This window comes from Rattus norvegicus, chromosome 6 (genome assembly GCF_021556685.1).
Source record: "Rattus norvegicus strain SHRSP/BbbUtx chromosome 6, alternate assembly SHRSP_T2T, whole genome shotgun sequence".
NCBI lineage: Eukaryota > Metazoa > Chordata > Mammalia > Rodentia > Muridae > Rattus > Rattus norvegicus.
Genome location: NC_141539.1, coordinates 18,334,238 through 18,356,528, shown reverse-complemented (window position 1 = coordinate 18,356,528; position 22,291 = coordinate 18,334,238). Strand labels below are relative to the sequence as shown.

At 38.9% G+C, this 22,291-nt stretch overlaps 1 long non-coding RNA gene across 4 annotated transcripts in view; it reads right to left on the bottom strand.

Moving 5' to 3' along the window:
- The window catches only part of LOC102552412 (uncharacterized), a 490,342-nt gene that overhangs the window by 200,962 nt on the left and 267,089 nt on the right, over positions 1–22,291 (bottom strand). For 3 of the 4 annotated variants that reach the window (XR_015622771.1, XR_015622774.1, XR_015622773.1), the window contains 2 exons: positions 10,604–10,649; positions 6,740–8,405 (listed from right to left, as the gene is read on the bottom strand). The exons of the other annotated variant lie outside the window; for it this stretch is intronic. This is a non-coding gene — a long non-coding RNA (uncharacterized LOC102552412). Of the gene's footprint in view, positions 1–6,739; positions 8,406–10,603; positions 10,650–22,291 lie in introns of those variants that run through there. 4 annotated transcript variants of the gene reach the window in all.

Genomic DNA, 22,291 nt, shown 5'->3' with positions numbered 1-22,291 from the left:
ATATACCTTCTTCTCAGAACCTCATGGTACCTTCTCCAAAATTGACCATATAATCGGTCACAAAACAGGCCTCAACAGATACACGCAGATTGAAAAAAATCCCATGAATCCTATCAGATCACCACAGACTTAGGCTGGTCTTCAATAACAACAAAAACGACATAAAGACCACATACAAATGGAAGTATGCTCTACTCAATGATAACTTGGACAAGGAAGGAATAAAGAAAGAAATTAAAGACTTTTTAGAATTTAATGACCATGAAGGCACAACATACACAAACTGTGTGACACAAGGAAAGTAGTGCTAAGAGGAAAACTCATAGCTCTGAGTGCCTCTAAATAGAAACAGGAGAGAGCATATATTACCAGCTTGACAGCACATTTAAAAGCTCTAGAATAAAAAGAAGCAAATACACCCAAGAAGAGGAGAAGGCAGGAAATAAACTCAGGGCTGAAATCAACCAAGTAGAAACAAAAAGAACTATACAAAGAATCAACAAAATCAGGAGCTGGTTCTTGAGGAAATCAACAAGATAGATAAACCCTTAGCCAGACTAACCAGAGGGCAGAGAGGCAGTATCCAAATTAACCAAATCAGAAATGAGAAGGGGGGCATAACAACAGCTTCTGAGGAAATTAAGAAATCATCAGATTTCTTACTTCAAAAATCTATATTAAAAAATGGATAATCTAGATGAAGTGGGACATTTTCTAGGCAAAGCCAGGTAACAAAACAGAATCAGATAAATCATGTAAACAATCCCATAACTCCTAAAGAAATAGAAGAAATTATTAAAAGTCTTCCAACCAATAAAAGCCCAGGACCAGATGGGTTTAGTGCAGAATTCTATCAGACCTTCATAGAAGACCTCATACTAATATTGTCTAAACTATTCTACAAAATAGAAACAGAAGAAGCGCTACCGAATTCCTTCTATGAGGCCACAATTATGCTTATACCTAAACCACACCCGACAAAGAATGAGAACTTCAGACCAATTTCTCTTATGAATATCAATGCAAAATTACTCAATAAGAGTCTTGCAAAGCAAATCCAAGAACACTTCAAAATGATCATCCATCATGATCAAGTAGGCTTCATTGCAGGGATATAGGGATGGTTCAACGTACGGAAATCCATCAATGTAATCCACTATGTAAACAAACTCAAAGACCAAAACCACATGATCATCTCATTAGAAACTGAGAAAGCATTTGACAAAATTCAACACCCCTTCATGTTAAAAGTCTTGGTAAGATCAGGAATTCAAGGCCCATATCTAAACATAGTAAAAACCAGTATCCAACATCAAACTAAATAGAGAGAAACTTGAACTAATGCCACTAAAACCAGGGACTAGACAAGGCTACCTACCCACTTTCTTCCTACTTATTCAATATAGTACTTGAAGACCTAGCCAGAGCAATCAGAAAACAAAAGGAGGTCAAAGGGATACAAATTGGAAAGGAAGAAGTCAAAATATCACTACTGCAGATGATATGATAGTATACTTAAGGGACCCCAAAACTTCCACCAGAAAACTACTAACCCTGATAAACAACTTCAGCAAAGTGGCTGGATATAACAAATCAGTAGTCTTCCTCTACTCAAAGAATAAACAGGCTGGGAAAGAAATTAGGGAAACGACACCCTTCACAATAGTCACAAATAACATAAAATACCTGGGTGTGACTCTAACCAAGCAAGTGAAAGATCTGTATGATAAGAACTTCAAGTCTCTAAAGAATGAAATTGAAGATCTCAGAAGATGGAAAGACCTCCCATGCTCAGGGATTGACAGGATTAATATAATAAAAATGGCCATTTCTGTGAGTGAGGGACTAGGAAGGGGAAGTGATTGGGATATAAAGTGAAGAAAGAAAGAAAGAAAGAAAGAAAGAAAGAAAGAAAGAAAGAAAGAAAGAAAGAAAGAAACAAAGAAACAAAGAAACAAAGAAAGAAAGGAAGAAAGAAAGAAACAAAGAAACAAAGAAAGAAACAAAGAAACAAAGAAACGAAACAAAGAAACAAAGAAACAAACAAAGAAACAAAGAAACAAAGAAAGAAGCAAAGAAAGAAACAAAGAAAGAAACAAAGAAAGTAAAATCAAGAATACAATATGAGTAAATATTTTTCATAACTGGGAAGGAGCAAATAAAAGGTATTTTTTTCTTTTTTGAGCATATTTTGGATATTTTATGTATTTACATTTCAACTACTATCCTCTTTCCCAGTTCTGCTGTCTTCCATCCTCCTTCCCCTGCTTCTGTGAGAATGCTCCCCCTCCCACCTACCCACTCCCACCCTGGCATTCCCCCTACCCTGGAGAAATGAGCCTTCACGGGACCATGGCTTTTCCTATTGATGTCAGACAATGCCATCCTCTGCTACATATGTGGCTGGGGCCATGGATCCTTCCATCTCCATGGTACTATTTTGTAGAGCTCTGGGAGGTCTGGTTGGTTGATATCATTCTTTCTATGAGCTTGCATACTCCTTCAACCCCTTCAGTTCTTTCTCTAACACCTCCAGTATAGTCCCTGTGTTCAGTCCAATGGTTGGCTGCAAGCATATTAATCTGTATCAGTAAGGTTCTTTCAGAGCCTCTCAGGAGACATCTATATCAGGCTCCTGTCATCAAGCACTTCTTGGCATCAGCAATAGTGACTGGGTTTAGTGACTGCATATGGAATGGATCCCCAGGTGGGGCAGTCTCTGGATGGCATTTCCTTCAGTCTCTGTTCCATTCTTTGTCCCTGTATTTTCTCCTGTGAGTATTTTGTTGCCCTTTCTAAGGACTGAACCATCCACATTTTGATCTCCCTTCTTCGTGAGCTTCATAAGGTCTGTGAATTGTGCCTTGGGTATTCCAAGCTTTTGGGCTAATATCCACTTATCATTGAGTGTATACCATGTGTGTTCTTTTGTGTCTGAGTTACCTCATTCAGGAAGATACTTTCTAGTTCCTTCTACTTGCCTAAGAATTTCATCAAGTTATTTTTTTAATAGCTGAGTAGTACTCCATTATGTAAATGTATCACATTTTCTGTATTCATTCCTCTGTTGAAGGACAACTGGGATCTTTCCAGCTTCTGCCTATCATAAATAAGGCTGCTATGAGCATAATAGAGCATGTGTCCTTGTTATATGTTGGAGCATCTTTTGGGTATATGCCCAGGAGTGGTATAGCTGGGTCGTCAGGTAGGTAGCACTATGTCCAATTTTCTGAGGAACCACCAGACTGATTTCCAGAGTGGCTGTACCAGTTTGCAATCTAAAAATAAACAAACAAATAAAATTGTAAAGCTCCTGCCCAAGCCTGTCTGGCTACAGTTCCCACAGACTTTTTTTCTTCTGAAGATCCTTCTTAGTTATATGACTTGTCCTTTATCTTTCAATGTCCTCAATATCCTTTATTTTTTCTCTTTATTTGGTGCTTTGATTATTATGTGGTATGGAAAGTTTCTTTTCTATCATTTGTGTCCTTTATGTCTCTCCTACCTTAATAAGCATCTCTTGCTTTAGATTTGGGGATTTTTCTTCTGCGAATTTGTTGAAAACATTTTTTGTGTCTTTGACCTGGCTTTCTTCTCTTTCTTTTATATTGTTATTTGTGGATATTTTTTCTTTTGTAGATTCCCATATTCTTTCATGTTCCGTTTCTGGGTTGTTACTTTTTAATTTCATATTTTCTTTGTCTTGGTGGTCCATATCTTTTACCTGGTGTTTGTAACATGGTGTGCTCTTTTCCACATGATCCAGTCTGTCAGTGATACTATTCTGAGTTCTTTGCCTTCCTTGGTCTTTCATTTGGAGTTTTATTTCTTGTTGGCTTTCTTTAGAGCTTTTTTTTCCTAAATTAAATTTCATTTTAACATCTTAAATTATTTTCATAATTTCACTCAACTCTGCTTTCATGGTCCTCATCAGGCAATTGTTCATATCTTCTCTGAGTTTTTTAATATATTTATAATTGCTGTTATGAAATCATTGTCTTCTGCACTGACTAAGTTGCTTTTTTTGAAGGCCAATAAATGGGGAATATCGAATTCTGAAGGAGACCTGTTCTCATGGTTAGTTGTGCTGTTTCTACTTGGGGGTTGAGCCTACTCATCTGGAGTCATGTCTTTGGTAGGGCTCCTAGTTTTCGATTGGTTGTTGGGATCACTATTGGGATTATTCTAACCTATTATATTTTATCCCAGCTGATTGGTGTCAGCCTCAGGGTTGAAAGTTCTTGTCAGACTCCACACAAGATGCAGATACTTAGTGGGATTGTAGCCTGGGTAACTAGCAGGGATTTGAGGTAAGGGGAGGATCTGGCAACATGCCAGCTGTTATGGAAAGATTCATCTGGGTTTTGAATGCCCACTAAACATAGCTAGCCTTTCAACTCCTCATTTATCTCTCATCTTAGCCCATCTTCACTTCATTATGAGAGGCGCTGCAGAGAACTGGCATGCTGGTGGGTTCTGGTCACACCCACTGAGTCCTGCCGATTCAGCAGTGGCCTGGGTGTTTGTGCTGGATCATGCCACTGCTGCTGACACTATTAAACTGGACTGCTGGTGTCCTAACAACCAGAGATTAGAATCATCCCCCAAGGAACTACTTCTAAACAGGTCTACTTTCCCTTGTCCTATTTACCGTCTTTTTTCTACTGCCTTTGGACAGTGGGCTAGAAGGAGGGTCAATACATTTGAAACACTTATTAAAGTAAGTTTTAAAAAAATCTAAGCCTACAGATATTAATGAGCAATGATTGGTAATTACTGTTATTTTGATGGTGGTAGTAGTGGGTGTCTCTCTCTCTCTCTCTCTCTCTCTCTCTCTCTCTCTCTCTGTGTGTGTGTGTGTGTGTGTGTGTGTTTGTTTATCTCTGGTGTGGAATTATTGTCATGGGTGTAGTCAACCTTCTTGGATTGAAGTTTTCCTTCTAGCAATTCCTGTAAGTCTAGATTTGAGGGGTAGATATTGCTTAAATTTGGATTTGTCTTGGAATATCTTGTTTTCTCCATCTATGGTGATTAATTGAGAATTTTGGTGGGGCTAGTAGTCTGGGCTGCCGTCTGTGGTGACTGACTGAGTTGACATCTTAACCCTGCCTCTCACTATGAGTGGTGAACTGGGAGACAGAGAGGCTGTGATAGAGAAGATAACAAAACACAAGAAGCAACAAGAAAGAGACAGTGTGTTTAGACAAGGGTTTTTCTGCCATTTCTTCTCTAGAAACTAAATAGCAGTCCTGTATTTTACCTACCACCCAAAATAACTTGTCCTTGCTTTTCACTTATTTTATGTATATAAGATCTTCAAGCAACCTGGCTTCCTCTCTCTCTCTCTCTCTCTCTCTCTCTCTCTCTCTCTCTCTCTCTCTCTCTCTGGGGAAGCCAGGCTTTCAGCATCCAGGCAAATACTAAGCTACTGAATCACATACCCTGGTCTTTATAAATATTTTTTTAAAGCTTGGAGACTTTTTGCAAAACAAATTTAATGGTTATAGTGCATGGACAAAAATAAACATGTGAGATACAATCAGAAGAATACTATTTCAAGTTTCCAAGTACGAGATGCCAGTGTGAGCATGGTTGGAAGAGAGACAAGGGGTATGTTTACATGTGACAGGATACACAGGGTTTGGTAATGGAGCAGATGAGTAACAGAGAGAGCAATAAGAAAGGCCATGGAAGACTGAATACTTTGCCCTTAGCATTCAGTGAAAATATCATACGTAAAGCACTGTAATTCAATTCAGTGAAGAAGGAATGAAATTGGTATTGATATCAAAAAAGTATTAACTTCTGGGGTACAGAAAATTTCAAAATAAGAACAGATGGGTAATTACTCATATGGATTTAGACACACAGAACATACCCCAGAGGGTAAAGAACAGTCTAGAATGCTATGGTAGTAATTCAAAAATGTAAATACAGAATGCAAACAGGAACTAGTGCTAATTAATCTTCAGAGTCATGTCTTTTAGCTTAACCATGTTTGGAAGCTCAAGGGAGATGAATGGGTAAATGTGAGAGGATCAACAACTAACTGAAAATAAATCAGGATGGCCACATCTTAAAATTCTGAAACCTAAACTCAGGACATTATCCTAACATCGTCAAAAATTAGTGACCTGATGAAGCTGTTCTTTGAAGAGAAGGGATTTGAGATAGAGAGATGTCAACTCAAGAATCTGATTATCTGAGGTTCTAAATACTTTGATAGGAACTCTTATTATAATGCATAATATCAGCTACTTAAAAAATCATTCTGGTTGTACTCAGTATATTAAAAAGCCTTGGATTAGGTATGCAAAGCAGTACTTGAGTATTTGTTTACCATGTTTAAGGACTGGGGAGAGAGGGGTAGAGAGGGAGAGGGAAGGGGCAGGGGGAGGGGGAGAGAGAGACACTGTATAGTGGTAAATAAGAGAGAAGTAGAGATCTGGTATTTTGGTAATAGTTAAAGACAGCCACTGTCTTTTAAACAGAAAAGGTGAATCTTACTCTCTTCATGTCAGATATTTTCTCTGACCTCTAATTTGGGCATGCATCTAAAAACAGTATTTACTCAATATCTACTTATTCCTGTCTATCATTTTCACCAAAGGCCTATATTGCTGGCACTCGGACCTGAAGAGGAGCCTGAGCAAAGGCACTGCGCATCCTTAGCTCCCATATTGATAAGTATTTATCCAAAAGCTTGAGCAAGCTAACAAATGCTTAACACCCACTAGAATTTTTAATTTGTTTTAATTTTTATTGATTCTTTGTTAATTTCCCATCATGTCCCTCAATCTCATTCATTTTCTCATCCGTCATCTCTGCCCTCTACCCTCTCATCTTCCCCCACAAAAGAAAAGAAAAAGGAAAAAAGAAAAAGAAAAAGAAAAAGATCTTTGATGTGGAAGCTGTCGTGTGTCACAGTGTGTCACAGTGTGTCACACCACATAGCCTTTTGTCTACACATCTTTACTTGCAAATGTTCATTGCAATGAGGCATTGGTCTGGCTTGAGGCCTCTGACTTCTGCTATACAATCAATACTGAATCATCATTGGGACTCCTCTTGGATACCCTGTTGTTGCTCTATGTCATGGAGATTCTTCAGCTTTGGACCTGCAGGGCAACCCCCTTCGTGAGCTCCAGGAGTTCATAGATGGGGAGGATGTTGGAGTGAGACAACTCAAATGCCTAGATCTAGGCCTGCGTGATTGCTGAGTTGGTCAGCTTGTCCACTCCCCCACACCCACACTGTCAGGGCAAGCTCTCCAGCACAGCCCATAGACAGCAAGGAACAAGACCAGCTTTCCCACTTTTATGATCTCAGGGCAGGCTCACTAGCACCCATGCCACCAGGGCCAGTTCTACTGAGCTGTCCAGAAAAGGTGCCTATTCTCCCAAATGCTGGATCCAGTGAGAGGAAAGACCAGGAGGCTTCGAGGAGTAATGAGGACTGGCATCATCTTCCTTTAATTGTGCCACTACACAGCAGAAGTGGGACAGAGTAGCTCTCCCATTCTCATGCCTGAAGAGCCGGCTCTACTGTTCTACCCCAGTGTGGTGCAGGGCCTACTCTCCATAGAGCCCCAGCCAGTAAGGAGCAGAGCCAGCACTGCACAGCCTTTGGAAATCAACATAGCCCAGACAGCAGCTCAGATCGTGGGTGCCTGCAAGGCCTTTCAGTAGTAATATGAATCATAGACATCAACATAGACCTCGACTCCTACGTGGCCACAGACCCAGTCATGGCCCTTGGCAGCAGCAAGGGTTGGAACTTCACCATAGCCTCAAGTGTCAGGGCAGACTATTTACATGAAGCTATCAGCTACAGGTAGCTACCCTCCACCCTCCCATCCATCTCCAGTTCTACCTCTCTTCATAGTGCTCAAACCATTCTCCTTCACTTTCTCTCCCATCTCTCCACCACATACTCTTGCTGTGTACAGGCTATGCTATGAGCAGACTTCTGGGTCTTTTCTTCAGAGCCTAGTCACGTGGCAGGTGAGCCTCTTCACACTAAACTTTCTAGAAAGAATGTGGCTTATGACTAACTTCTATGGCTGACGTCAGGAACTTCAGTTGGAACAAGCTTCTAGAAGCATAGATAGTGCATCACTGTGCAGTGGATGTAAGTGCTAATCAACTTCCCTGGGTATAAGGGAGAAAAAAAGTTCGTCACAAGTTTGCCAAAATGCTGAGACATTGCAAGGATGGAGAGAAGCAAAACGGTATCAAAGCCCATTAGAGTTTATCCAGCAGAGAATGATCCTGACGCTTACGGGAATAGACAGGGATGTCCATGAAATATTCAGACAGTAGCTTGGGTTTGTCATCACTTCTTCCCTTGTTTTGGAAATTAAGCAGTTCACCACATCCAGCATGGGTTGTCTTCAGGGCATGACTCTGAAAGAAGAATCAGAATTTGATTCTTGTCCATTCTGTGCTGTCAGTCAGTTACGTTTACCTTGAAAAGAGTCTCTTCACTCTCCTGGCTTCTGTGTCCTCAAGCATCTCATATAAGGCTGCCTTATCTCCCTGTCCTTTCATGTATCGAGCTTTATGTGTCTTCTAAGAATAGAAAGAAAAATTAGTAGTTGAGCACCTTTTAAGGTAAATCTCTACTGGACTATTTGCTGAAAAACTTAGATACATTATTTGCCATTGAGCACTGCTTTCTGGTTAAGACTATATTTTTCCTATAAGAATTAGTGTTAAAAATTATGTAAACTCCTGGGCTGGGTCTTCTACTCAGCCTTGTTCATTAGGTTCCCAGAAGAAAGACGTATTCAGCCTTTATATTTACAATATACCCTAAGCAGCTGCCTACCCTCAATGCTATTAGAATCTATTTTTCTTTCAATAACCCTGAGATATTACTTTGTTTCATCTGGGCTGCTCTTAGCTCCTATTGGGCACCCCCCAGGGTCATACTCTCCTCTCTTTTAACACATTGCTGTTTCTCCTTCTCCTCTCCTGCATCTTCTTCTATTCCATGGTGGGTTCTTCCTCCTCCTTCCCTCCTTGTTGTCCTCTCCCCATGCCTGTGAAACCTCAACCCCACCTATGTCTCTTCTACCTAGATATTGGCAGTTGGCATCTTTATTTGCCATTCACAATTAACTGGGGCAGGGTCATCCGAAATTAGCATTAGAATACAAGTAGCATTAGGCCAGCCCACTACAAATTAGGAATCATCAAAACAGGCTCAGTGGGTGCTTGTTTAATGAAGGGTGATGTAACAACAATTAAATACCTAGTGGTCAACTCTGAAGTCATATACATGCAAAAAATATTCTGCAGACTGAGTATATATTTCATATAAATAATAATTAAGGAAACAGGTCAACTTGAGAGAAAGCAAGGGAAGCGTTGGAGGGAGAAAAGAGAAAAGAGAAAAGGTAAAATCTTCTAATTATATTTGAATTTCGACTTTTTTGATTAAAAATTGAAGAGTGAAACTAAATAATGCAGGCGTAAAGCTCAGCTGAACAGCTTTTTCCACCTAAATTCCACAAACTTCAAAACTCTGGACCTTCAATTCCTGTACATGCCCCATCTACTGCATGTACAAAAGGTTGACTTTTTAAAAATTAAATAGTAAAATAACTAACATAACATTTGAAACAACTATTTTAATTAATTCTTTTTTTGCTTTATGTGTGTGATTATTGTGTGTGTGTATAAATATATATATATGTGTGTGTGTGTGTATATACACGTGTGTGTGTGTGTGTGTGTGTGTGTGTGTGTGTGTGTGTGTGTGTGTGTATGCAATGTCCAGTGGCCGGAAGAGTTTATCAAACTCCCTGGAGCTAGAGGCATGGGCAGTTGTGAGTTGTATGCTGATCTGGAATACAAACGTAAGTTCTCTGCAAGTGCTTTTAACCCTGAAGCTTCTCTCCTGCCCCTTAAGACTTCATTTATGCCAAACTTTATTTGTGTATATGTCAAAATGAACGGTAACCAAACAGCCTGTACTGTACTTACTTTCTGGGAAAACTGCAGTAAGTACAACACTGACTCTAAATATCACATTCAATGTACATGAATTCAGGTCAACACAACTTCAAATCCCCTAAAGACAAAAATACTGGGCTCACAGAATTGCTTTCTACACCTCCAAAAGGAATATCTAGTTTATCATAAGTCTTCACATTTTTAGGGACATCCTAGTCACCTAGAAAGACCAGAAGATGATTGTTTCAAATTGATCACCAGCCTAATTGGGACACAAGAAGGAGGCAGTAAAGTGTGAAAGGGAAAGTAATAACTTTTTTGACAAAAGTCAAGACAGAAAGTGTGAGACGACTGTTTCCTGCTGTTATTTTGCTAGGTGAAGCTATTTAAAGCAGAAATTCAATTCAATGTTGCGAAGATGGAAAATGGAAGTCAAGTTGGCACCTAGTAGAAAGTTTCCAAAGTACAACGCTAAGCACATCAGAAGCCAGTTTGTTTTGTGGAGTTGGTTTGTTTGTTTGTGTGTTTGTTAAGGACATAAAATGTCAGAAACAATTCACATAAAGTACACTAGGCTGGGCAACGCTTTTGTATGAAGTTTAATAGTGAAAATGGACTCTCTCCATTTTTCCTCCCATACATACCAAGTTATTCGATAAGAAACTTCCCAAAATTCCATGAAAAAATATTCTGTAAAAGAAAAAAGAGTATTGGTTACTCTCTTCTCTCCCCAAATGGCCTTTGGTGTTTGAGGTAAATGCATAGTGCTATCAATATTCTCTTGTGTCTCTTCAGGTAACCACCACACACACTGTAAAGGACAAGTAGGCAGTCTTACTTCACAATGTGTGTTGTGGGAAAGAGTTTGCAGAGAGGGGTTACCAGGATGTCCACAAGCTGTAAGCCTTGCCACTTTGAGTACTCATTTATTCCAATTCAATGAGTTTGTTATTTTCCTCTTCCAGGTTTTCCATATTTTGGCGTGAGTCAATTTTTTCCTTCCAATATGTAAGTGATGGCCACAGTTTTAAATTGGTACACTGCTGTCTTATTGTTCCATTCACTAGTGCAAAATAATCTGTTGACCAAATGTCTCTTCTTGGCTGCCAAAGATATATACTGTCCTTGGAATGAGCCTAGTATTGTTAAATTTCAAAAACCAAATAATTAATAGAATTCATCCCAATTCATAGTAGTAGACCCAAAGGAAAAATATAAGGACTTTAAACATTGTCGTTGTAAAGATAGAGTCTTTGCAAATGTTACCAAATTAAGAAGAGTGAGTTAGAATGAGTCCTTATACAATTACTAAAACCCTTGTGACAGAAGAGAAAGAAACATACAACAAAGGCAGAGACAGACTGAAGATCTATAAATAAACAAACACTGAGGATAACTTGCAACTTTAGCCAAAGAGCTAGGGAAGACATAGACAATGGTATTTCCTTGTATTAAATTAGCATGTCATAAAATACTATAAATTCAGAGGCATGAAGAACAAAAAATACAGAAAATATATGTTCTTAAAATTCTGGAGCCAAAAAATCTGAGCTCACAAGGTAACAATAGATTCAGTTTCTGCTAGGTCTCTCTTCCTGGCTTGGAGATGTCCATCTTCATTGTGATCCTATTATGATACCTTCTTGGAAGAAAGGAGGGAAAAAATAAGGAGAAAGGGAGAAGGAAATGGAGAGATGGTGAGACAGAGAGACAGAGAGTTTTCTCGTTTGAGAAAGCCATCTGTCCTGTGGAATTATGCTTCCATTCTCAGGACTTCATTTAAATCCAATGACATACTTGGGCCCTCTGTCTAAAAACAGTCACACTGGAGAATGAAGCTTAGATACTGATATTGTAAAGAACAGGCCGGAGTCCCTAGTATTTCCTTATCCCCTACCCCCAGAAAAAAAATAACTCTGATTCTTGGTATGCCTATTGTTGAAAACTGAGAAAGTAAATCTGAGCTAGGATATGCCAATAAGTTTTCAGGACTTACAACAGCTCTAGCAAGTAAATACAAAAAGGTGGAATACTAAAGCCCTTTAAGAGAAATACTGCCAGCTTAAACTGAAGAGGGTGGAGCCTAGACAGAAAGAAGAAAGGCTATTGTACTTCTAGAGTTCAATCTATAGTTAACAGAACAACAAAGATGCTTAGCAGAAGATACTTTGTATTTATAAAGAAAAGGGGTGGCTCATAAGATGGCTGGGCCAAGGTTAGTGGACTCTGTTGGAGTGGTGTTTTTGTGCACTGTATGAACATTATCCTTGTATTATTCAAATGCTGATTTATATACACGGTGAGACTTCTGATTCCAATTGGAGGGTACAAGAGAGAGAGAGAGAGAGAGAGAGAGAGGAGAGAGGAAGAAGGAAGGAGAGGAAGGGGTTAGGAGAGGGGAAGAGGAGGAGGAAAAGGAGGTGGAAGAGGAGGAAGAGGAGGGGGAAGAGGAGGAGGGGGAGGAGGAGGAGGGGGGGAGGAGGAGGAGGAGAGGGAGGAGGGGGAGGAGGAAGAGAACCATTAGAACAGAAAAGGAGAGGTGGTGATGAGACAGAAGGTCCAGGAGGGTTGTGATGAACAATTTACCACAATGTTTGCCATGAGAACAGGTCTGCAGTTTGTTAATAAAACATGTCCTGTGTTAAAATCTGGGAGCTAGAACTAGCTACAGAGAACATAGAAACACTCTACTTATTTGCAACCAAAAGGGGCTTAGCAAGCCCCCTGAAAATTCTACTACACACAGGGTTCCTGCTGTACCCACAAGCCATAACACAGGCAGAGCAGGAGAATAGCGAGGGCACAGGACAGGCACTGCAAATAACCACAGGATCAGTGTTTAACAGAATCTCTCAGTTCCTCCAGAAAACTATATTTGAACTTCTAAACTCCAATGACTGTTAAGCAAATTCCTGTTATTTCAAGCCCCCATTTTGTACAACTTTATTATGACAGCTCTCGATAATGAATTCTTTGCCCTTCAGCTCAGCAAAAGATGGGAATTAGATTTCTAGAATATTAAGATAAAAAGTATGGTATCAAATTTCTAATTATGACAGCCTCACAGGCCTATCCCAGGTGTCTATTAGAATTCAGTTTGATTAGTTACATTGGAACACCATGGCCCTAATTGGCAAATATCCTCATACTCTTTGGAATGAATACTTGAAGGGAAATCAGAACTTCTGACGAAATCACTTTATATCCACGGAATGGTATTGTGAGGATAATTTAGCGTACTTGGTTGATGAAGTATACACTATCAGGCAAAGAAAGCTCTCTAGACACGTCTCCTTCTTTGAAATAAATGTGTTAATGTATTGAAGATCAGAGCACTAGATTGTATTTGGTATACACTTATCTTGTCCAACCTACATCCTCTTTTCTTCAAATGATCATCTCCACTAGCAGCACAGGTCATAATGCTGAGCCTTTCTAGCTATCACATCATGTCAGCTTTGACCACACTGGACCTTCAGCCTATGAATTGAAAAAAAATGCATATTCAGTCATTCTCTGTCTCTCTCTCTCTGTCTCTCTCTGCCTCTCTCTCTCTCTCTCTCTCTCTCTCTCTCTCTCTCTCACACACACACACACACACACACACACACTCCCTTCTTCTCAAAGACATATTAGCTAAGAAACATTTGGATGTCTTCAGATGTGGTTTTTCTCATAACCTTAAAAGCTTGATCTACGCATAATGATGATGAGAAAGAGTCTTGTCTGTGGCAAAGAACAATCCTTCCAGGTCTGGTTGTAACTTCACTTTAAATAATGCTAGGAATGGAAAACTCAATAAACCAAGTAAAAATCTCAATAAAAAGGCCTCACCAACAAATACCTACATAACATTTCATCCAAACAATAACAAATACACATTCTTTTCCATAGGCAATGATACTTTCTTCAAAGTACACCCCCATGTATTAAGACACAATACAATATTCAATAAATTTATGAACACTGAAATAACATTCTGAATTTTATATGACCAAAATGGAATATAAAGCTGGTTGTCAACAACAATAGAAACTACAGAAAATACACAGCCTCATGAAAACTAAATAACATGGATAAGTGGTCCAAGAATGAAGAATTGTAATTCCTACAATTAAGTAAAAATGAAAACACATTCTACCAAGGTCTATGGAACACATGAAGGCAGTCCTTTTTTCTTTCTTTCCTTTTTTCTTTCCTTCTTTCTTTCTTTCTTTCTTTCTTTCTTTCTTTCTTTAGAAAAAAGACATATCAACCATTCTTGTGCATTTGGTAGGAATGTACATTTATTCTAATCAGTTTCCTACTCCCTTAGCAGATGTTATAGCTTCTTAACATGATTCAGTGATGTTGGAATGATTTTAAAAAAGAAATTAATACTTAAATGAAACATCACTATCAATGGTCTTCTGCTGGTTACAATGAAACCTTTACTATACTGGCCAATACTAAAAGGACCACAAAACCAGATAAGGAGGTTGCCAGGACAGTAACTTCCAAAAAAAAAAGGTACCACTTACCTGCAAAGGCCTATGTTTTAGTCAGGGTTCTCTAGAGTCACAGATCTTATGAAATGTGTGTGTGTGTGTGTGTGTGTGTGTGTGTGTGTGTGTGTGTGTGTGTGTAATATATTGGAACAACTTATAAGCTACAATCAACTAATGAGTAGCTGTGGTGAATGGAAGCCCAAGACTCGAGTAGTTGCTCAGTTCCATAAGACTGGGTGTCTTAGCTGATCTTCTGTGAAAGACACATCCTGAAGAAATATGTTCTAATCTCAGTGAAGAAATGGATGTGCTAGCAAGGCAAGGGCATCGGCTGTAGAGCCAAACTGTCCTTTCTTCCCATGTTCTTATCTAGCAGAAGGTCCATGGCCCATATTAAAGGTGTATCCTCCTGCCTCAAGGTCCAGGCCAAAGGTGTGTTGTCTTTCCACCTCAAAGGGCCGGACTAGACATAAATTCACCCACTTCAAACCAAGCAGTAACTTTCTCACAGATGTGCCTTCCGTTCCTGGATTGTAGCTCATTCCAGAGATAGTTGAGTTGACAACTGAATAGCCATCACAGCCTGAGAGATCAATTTCAGACAGGAAGGCAATGAGCACCAGGGAATTTCTGCCACCTGGACTTCATCAAGGTAAGGAACTTTAGGAGGAATGAGGACATTTTCTTCCTGTGTTAAGAGCCTTCCTTTGTGACCCTCCTCAATTTGGGGAGACAACATTGGCCTTCTAAAGAAATTAACACACTTTATGGGTGAGAAAACATTGACTAAGAAGCTCTAACAGTTGAACAAGACATCTAAGTTCCTACATGTCTATCGAACTGAACTTGGAAAGGGTTTCTTTTCTCTTTAAGCATAAATTTAAAAAAACAATCCATTAATCCATATGCATTAAGATTACTTTCACTGTAACAAGCCAGGTTACTCTAATACTGAATCTAGTATGCATCAAGGTCATATGATGAATGAGGTCAGCAGGACTGTAAGTTAGAACCCAGGAGTTGGGGTCTGCTATATAGTATTAGAACTTGAAAGGTTGAATGGAAATTCGAGACTTCTACATTTGTAATTCAGAAGTAAAGACAAAATGGAACGTCATGTTTTATCATGAGTCTTAGTTACTTGCCTATTGCTGTGCTAAAATATCCAACAAAAGCAACCTAGTGTAGAAATGGTTTTGACTCCCAGTTCTAAAGTAATGTTCATCATCATAGCAGGGGATCTGGGTGGTGGGAGCTTGAAGCAGATAATCCTGCTGCATCCTCGCTCAGAGGAAGCAGGAAATAGTGAATACTGGTGCTCATCTGGTTTTCTCTTTTATTCAGACCAAGCCCCTTCCTGCCCCATGGGAATGCTACCACTTACTTTAAGGATGGAAGTTCTCACTACAATTAGACTAATCAAGATAATCCCAACAGTCAGGGCAGAGGCTAAGCCCATCTAAGTACTCATGGGCATGCCTAAAAGTCTGTATCCCAGGTATTCCCAGGTGCTGACATGTTGACAATATTAATCACCACATAAACAGTTTCTATTTTTAACATAGAACATCTATCAATCAATTTCCCGTGTCTAGCTCTAAAATACACACAAAGCACATGTTTCTGTTTGAAATTTGAGCCCCGGATGGGGTCAGTTCCATGGGGCCTGAAACCTGTCATCCCTGTTTTGTTTTTGTCAGGAGGGCAATGTTTACGTTCTGCTTTGCTTTTCCTTAAAAAAAGGAAAATAAATTCTCCACAAGAATCTTTTCAAGATTTCCATGTAAGAAGTCTGCTGGAAGCATCATGAAGTCTGTTTTACAAGAGACATACTGTCAAGAGAAAGGAGGAAACACACAGGAGTGGATCTGTTTCAACAATGCCAGCTACAGACAAAACTTAAAATATCACATGATTCTATAAATGTTTAATGTGGAGCCTTTCAATCAAAAAGCTTATAATGAAGCAAATGACCTTCACATCCAATTTAGATTGCCTGCCATATGCAATTAGCCGGATCATGTGACATGTTTGTGCTCTATCTTATGACAAAGGCATTCATTTTTTTCAGTTCCTTTGTCAGGAGAAGGAGAAGGAACTAAAGGAGATGCTGACATATTGCCAATTTGAATCAAAAACTGCCATTCAGAAAACCAAACTAAACAGTCCATTTAAACAATGTTGTTTCAGAGTTACTTAGGATTAACTTGTATAATTGACATTATGCAGTCACTTTATAAAATTAAAGAAAAAAATGAAACTGTGGAAACTTTGAAATGTTTGGTATAAAATATAAATAGCAGATAGTAAAATAAAACTTTATCTAGCCTTTTGAATTATTTCCCAATGTACCATGTAAATATTTTCTCCCAATTAAATTTAATCTACAGCATAAATCTGGCTGAAGTTGAATAGAAGGAGGCTAGACAATCTCACATTGTTAAATAGGGGAAAAGAAAATAACAGTGAGATACAAATGGAGCTGAACAATGCATCATTGGTAATGCATGATAAAGTTTGAAATTTAACAAATGTCCAAAGAGCTATATATTGGAGGGTCAGCAACTAAATTTTTGCCAAAATGCATTGCTAAACTCCTAAAACTTCATGAAGAATAAATGGAATTTCCATTTTTCCCTCACTGGGTGGCCTAAACTCTGGATAATTATTTGGTTGTGTGAAATTAGAAGACATCTGAAAAAGTAATTGTCCTTTGCATTTAATTTGGATTTCAACAATCTTGGCATGTGTGTTCATCAGCCACAAGCAAACGTCATGCTCCATCATGTGCTCATGATATGTCTTCATCTATTTTAGGAAGTTTGTAAATGTAGCCTTATTTTTGTTAAATTCATTGAAAAGTAATGGTGAGTCTCTTTGTGCATGCAGTCTTGTTGTGCACTGTGAAGTGCATAGAATAGAGTTCATTCTGCATTCACCGTGAGTAAATAACAATTGAGGTTTTATGTTATTTTCTAATAGAAAATTTTAATCTTGTAGTCTTTTATCATATAAATTATACAAGTGCCATTTCCTCAGAGTGGAAAGCCACGAGGCAAGTTCGGGAGTCTGAACTGTCAGGTGGTCTACTGCAATGAGATTTCCATTGGGGATGAAGCAGGCATTTGCCCTCTTCTTTCACTCCCATCCCTTGAGGTCTCAGATCATGATTCTTTTTTTTTCCTTTAGCCTATTACAGAGTAAGTCATATTCCAATAACTTGCATGAAGGATATTTTGACTGATGCAGTCAGTATCCATCAAAGACATACTTGTTAAACTTAAGCAGCTTTGATACATAAAATAGATTTAGAACCTGTCCTTGAAAATAATTTCTAACTGAATTACACTTGAACATTCAAGAGATTAGTATCATTATTAGTTCCAACTATTTTGAGAAAGAATTTTGATTCTAAGCATTAAGAAAAGATTTATTCAATTCAGAGTCTCTAATTTATGTTCATTTGCCTGGTATTTTCTCAGAGTCAATTCTAAACCAACATGTATGAACCTCAGAAGTAGGATATAAACTACAAAGAACACAGGTGCCAACACCCACTTATGCATGCAGGTACACACCCACACACATGTGTTGGGTCACAGATAATCATATTTTGTATACTGGCCATTGCTCTTATCAAGGAAGGAGCAAATAAATTTGAAATCATCAGCTACTACAATTTCAAAGTCCCTTCTCTCATAAAATCACTAATAACTAAGAAAAGATTGTGTATTAGGTATCTGAATATGGTGGTGATAAATTCAGGATCCCTTTTCCAGTCATTTTCCATCCCTATTTGCATTATTTCTGCAACTCTTTCTTTCAAATGTGTGCTGAAGTTCTGACTTGGCCATATCCCATAGGAGGCAATCAATCCAACACCAAATAAGACGCAAAAGTCTCCAATTATTATGAAAGTTACAGCCTGGAGGGGCATGGGTAATAAAGCATAAATAGAATCATTACTGGGACTGTGAAGAAGGTAATGTGCAAAGATGTGCTTGCTGAGGAGTGAAGGAGTGAGAGTGACTAACCTAGACAGGATCAGAAAAGCTCTCAGATCAAAGGATGCTGAGCTGAGATTGAGTTCCATGACAAATGGCGGGAAAAGTGGATCCACAGTGCTCTAGACAAGGAGAACAGAAAGACCTATTCTACAATGGAAAACTTTTGCACATTCAAGGAACTTATAATGGGAGAAGTGATGATCAGAACCCCCCCCAAAAAAAAGATAGATAGATTTGGTAGGGTCTTAAGATTAGAACAAGCTTAATTTTTATTCCTACTTACTCTAGGTTAGCTTTAAATGTCACAGCCTAGAGTCATATGAGAAGGAAAGCCTTAACTGAGAAACTACCAGAACTGTAGTTGTTGATCTGTAGGCATGGCTGTGAGATATTATCTTGATTGTTAATTAAAGTATGAGGGTCCAGCCCACTGTGAGTAGCACCATTCCTTGGGCAGATTTTTCTGGGCAATGTAAGAAAACTCCCTAAGCAGAAGCCAGTAAGAAAGCCAGAAAGAAGTGTTACTCCATGGTTCCTGCTTCAAGTGGCTGCCCAGATACCTACTCTGATTTCCCTCAATGATAGACTACACCTTTCTTCCTCTGTTTCTTTTGGCATTGATATTGGTCACAGCAATGGACAGAAAACTAGAACTTAAGTATAATGTGAAGCCAGTAAGAATTTAACTAAGGGAATCATGTAATGTGATTTATGCCTTAAATTTTCCTTCTGGCTTCTGGGATGCTGCAGTACCTTTTATGGGAAGATGTATACTACAGAGTGTTGAGAGTCCAAGGGCACCAGACCTCCTCTAAGTTAACTATGTGAAATACCTCACTTAATATGTGTGTGTCATAATTAAATTAACTGTGTGAGTCCCCTCATTCAAGTGTCTCTATGTGACAAGCACAACTCACCACAGTCTACTTTTCAGACAGAAAGAAATGTTTTAAGTAAGCCTTGCAAGCACTCAACTTGTATCATTTTGTAAAATGAAGTATAAATAATGCAAGGAAATGGACCTATTGGGTAGTCTATAACTGGACTTGCTTAAGTCAGGCTATGGCCGACATCTATAAAATACTCAGGATCTCAATATGTGGAGAGGAGGACGATAACCAACCCGGGCTCAGAGCAGTCGGCGATCACACTGACAAATAATAGCCACTCTATCTTCCCTGAATATAAATGTGAAACATAATGGGCTGTTGCCTAGCAAAATGCTTTGTCATGCACAATACTTCTGATATTTTCTTTGTTAGAACATACAGTGATTGATATTTCTAATGAGTATTGTTTAAATGGCACATTTTATGGGCTTTAGTTCTGTAAACGATCTTTCTAATGGTCATGAATTCTTGACAAGCTGAAACAGCAAAGGAAAAATAAATCTCCAAGGTGAAATAAGTCTCTTGAGGTAAGGCTTGGGAGGAAAAAAATAGCAGCCACAAAACATCAGGCACTTTTATAGCTATCTCACATTTCTCCTATAGACACCAAGCAGTGAAGGGTAGCTTTTGCAAGCGTAGCAATGAAAAAAAAAAGCCAAAGCTTGTGTGTGTTAGAATCTTGCTCATTATTACAAAACCAACTAGCAAATATTAACATTGTTGTTATAGTCACAGTTATGCCTTGTGCAGACTTTAACTGTTTTCTATTGCACCAAAGAGGTCATAGCCGTCAGTAAAGAAATCTCAGGATCTATTCAGAGGGATTGGTGCAGATAAATTGCTGAAGAAGCTTGCACAAATGTGAAGAATACAAGCATGTATTCTTCATACTGAACTGCCATTTCCATCATAACTTAACTACCAAGATTTCAAACTCGAGTACTGAGGATATCATGCATGAAGGTCTGCCATATTATCACTTCCACAGAGATACTAAGGCAGCTTTGGGAACTGCGGCCCCTCACTGGATTTCCTCCTCCAGAACATGCCCCTTCACTAAGTGCTCTTTGTCTTCCAACTCTCCTATGGACATCTCCTTCCATGGCTGTGAATATACTTCCAGCAAACTCATTGATATTTAACTTTGTCAAACCTTGGGCAATAGCGATAGTGTTATAGATTTGATAGAATCTAGATCCACATAGTAAATGTGCCTCTGGTCATTCCTGTGGAAAATTCTCCTGACTTCATTAATTGAGGTAGAAAGACTTCCCACACTGTGTACACTATACCCTTGTTGGGATACTCGACGATATAAGTAGAAAAAGGGAGCCAAGCAAGAACATAAACTCATTCAGCTCTGATTCCTCATTGTGGATACAATGTGAGCTGCTGCCATGTTTGACTTCCCTGCCTATGATTGTTGAATTCAGAATTCAAATAAATCTTTTCTCTCTTAAAAACAAACAACAGCAACAAAAATAATTCCATGAACGAAGCAGCATGTATATGGTCCCTAAGGCCCCAAGTCAACTTCATTATAGTCAGCAGGAAAATGCAAGTCAAATTGAATGACCCTGAGATTTCAGCCTACACCTGTCAAAATGGATAAGATAAAAAATGCACGCTCATACTGATGAGAATGTGAAATAAGGAGAACACTCTTTAATTGTTGGTAGGAATGCAAACTTGCACAGCCACTTTGGAAATCAATATGGCAGTTTCTCAGAAAAATGAGAATAGATCTACCTCAAGACCCAGCTATACTACTCCTCGACATATATCCAAAGGATGCACCACTATTCTATGAGTACTTTTGTTCAACTATGTTCATAGCAGCTTTATGCATAATAGATGGAAACTGGAAAAACCTAGATGTCCCTCAACAACAACAACAACAACAACAAAAAAACAGATAATGAACATGTGGCACATTTACACAATGGAGTATTATTCAGTTATTAAAAGCAATGACATCATAAAATTTGCAGGCACATGGATGGAATTACAAAAGAGCATCTGGAGTGATATAGTCCAGATCCAGAAAGATAAACACGTTATGTACTCACTTATGAGTGAATATTAGCCGTAAAGTAAAGAATAAGAATACTACAATCAACAGATCTAAAGAAGCTAAGTTACAAGAGAAATTCAAAGGGTGCACCTTTGAATCTAAATGAGAAGGGGAAATAGACATTGTGGTTGATAGAGGGAGGAGACTGGGCAGTGAAGTAAAAGTTTCTGGATATGTCACAGAATGCAGACTCATGCAGCGTTTTGTTGAGACAAGACCCATATGAGGACACAGATGTTTGGAGAGAGTATTAAATAGGACTCAATGGACAATGACAGTGCACTTACATAGATAGTTCATCTCAAGTTTTCATCTTCACTAATCTTCATTTTGAGAGAATCACAACAGAGAGTTTTTCCTGGTATCCAGGCTGATTCTGGTTACTCCTGCTAACTCATGCTGATTTGGTGGAAGACTGATGGTTTCTGCCAGATCATGCCATTGGTGCTGAATTGCATTTGGTATTCTGACACTACTGAGCTGTACTGCTGGTATCCTGACAGACAGAGATTGGAATCATCCCAAAGAACTACATCTAAACAAGTCTACATCCCCTTGTCTTATTTACCACCTTTTCTCCCCTACCTTTGGACAATGAACAAGAATGGGGGTCAAAGCACTTGAGAACCCTTAGTAAAAATAGGTTTTAAAAAATCTAAGCCTGCAGGGCAAGGGTAGAGATGGAAACAGAAAGGATCAACTGGAGGAGCACAGAGGAAGAGAGTACTGAGACAACTGGATTGGAAGAGGTGTATTTCTGAGAGGAGCTAGAAACCTAGGGCAAAAGAAACTCCCAGATATCTATGAGCATGACTCTAGCAAAGACTCCTAGAAACAGAGGATATGGAGCTTAAACTGGCCATCTCCTGTAACC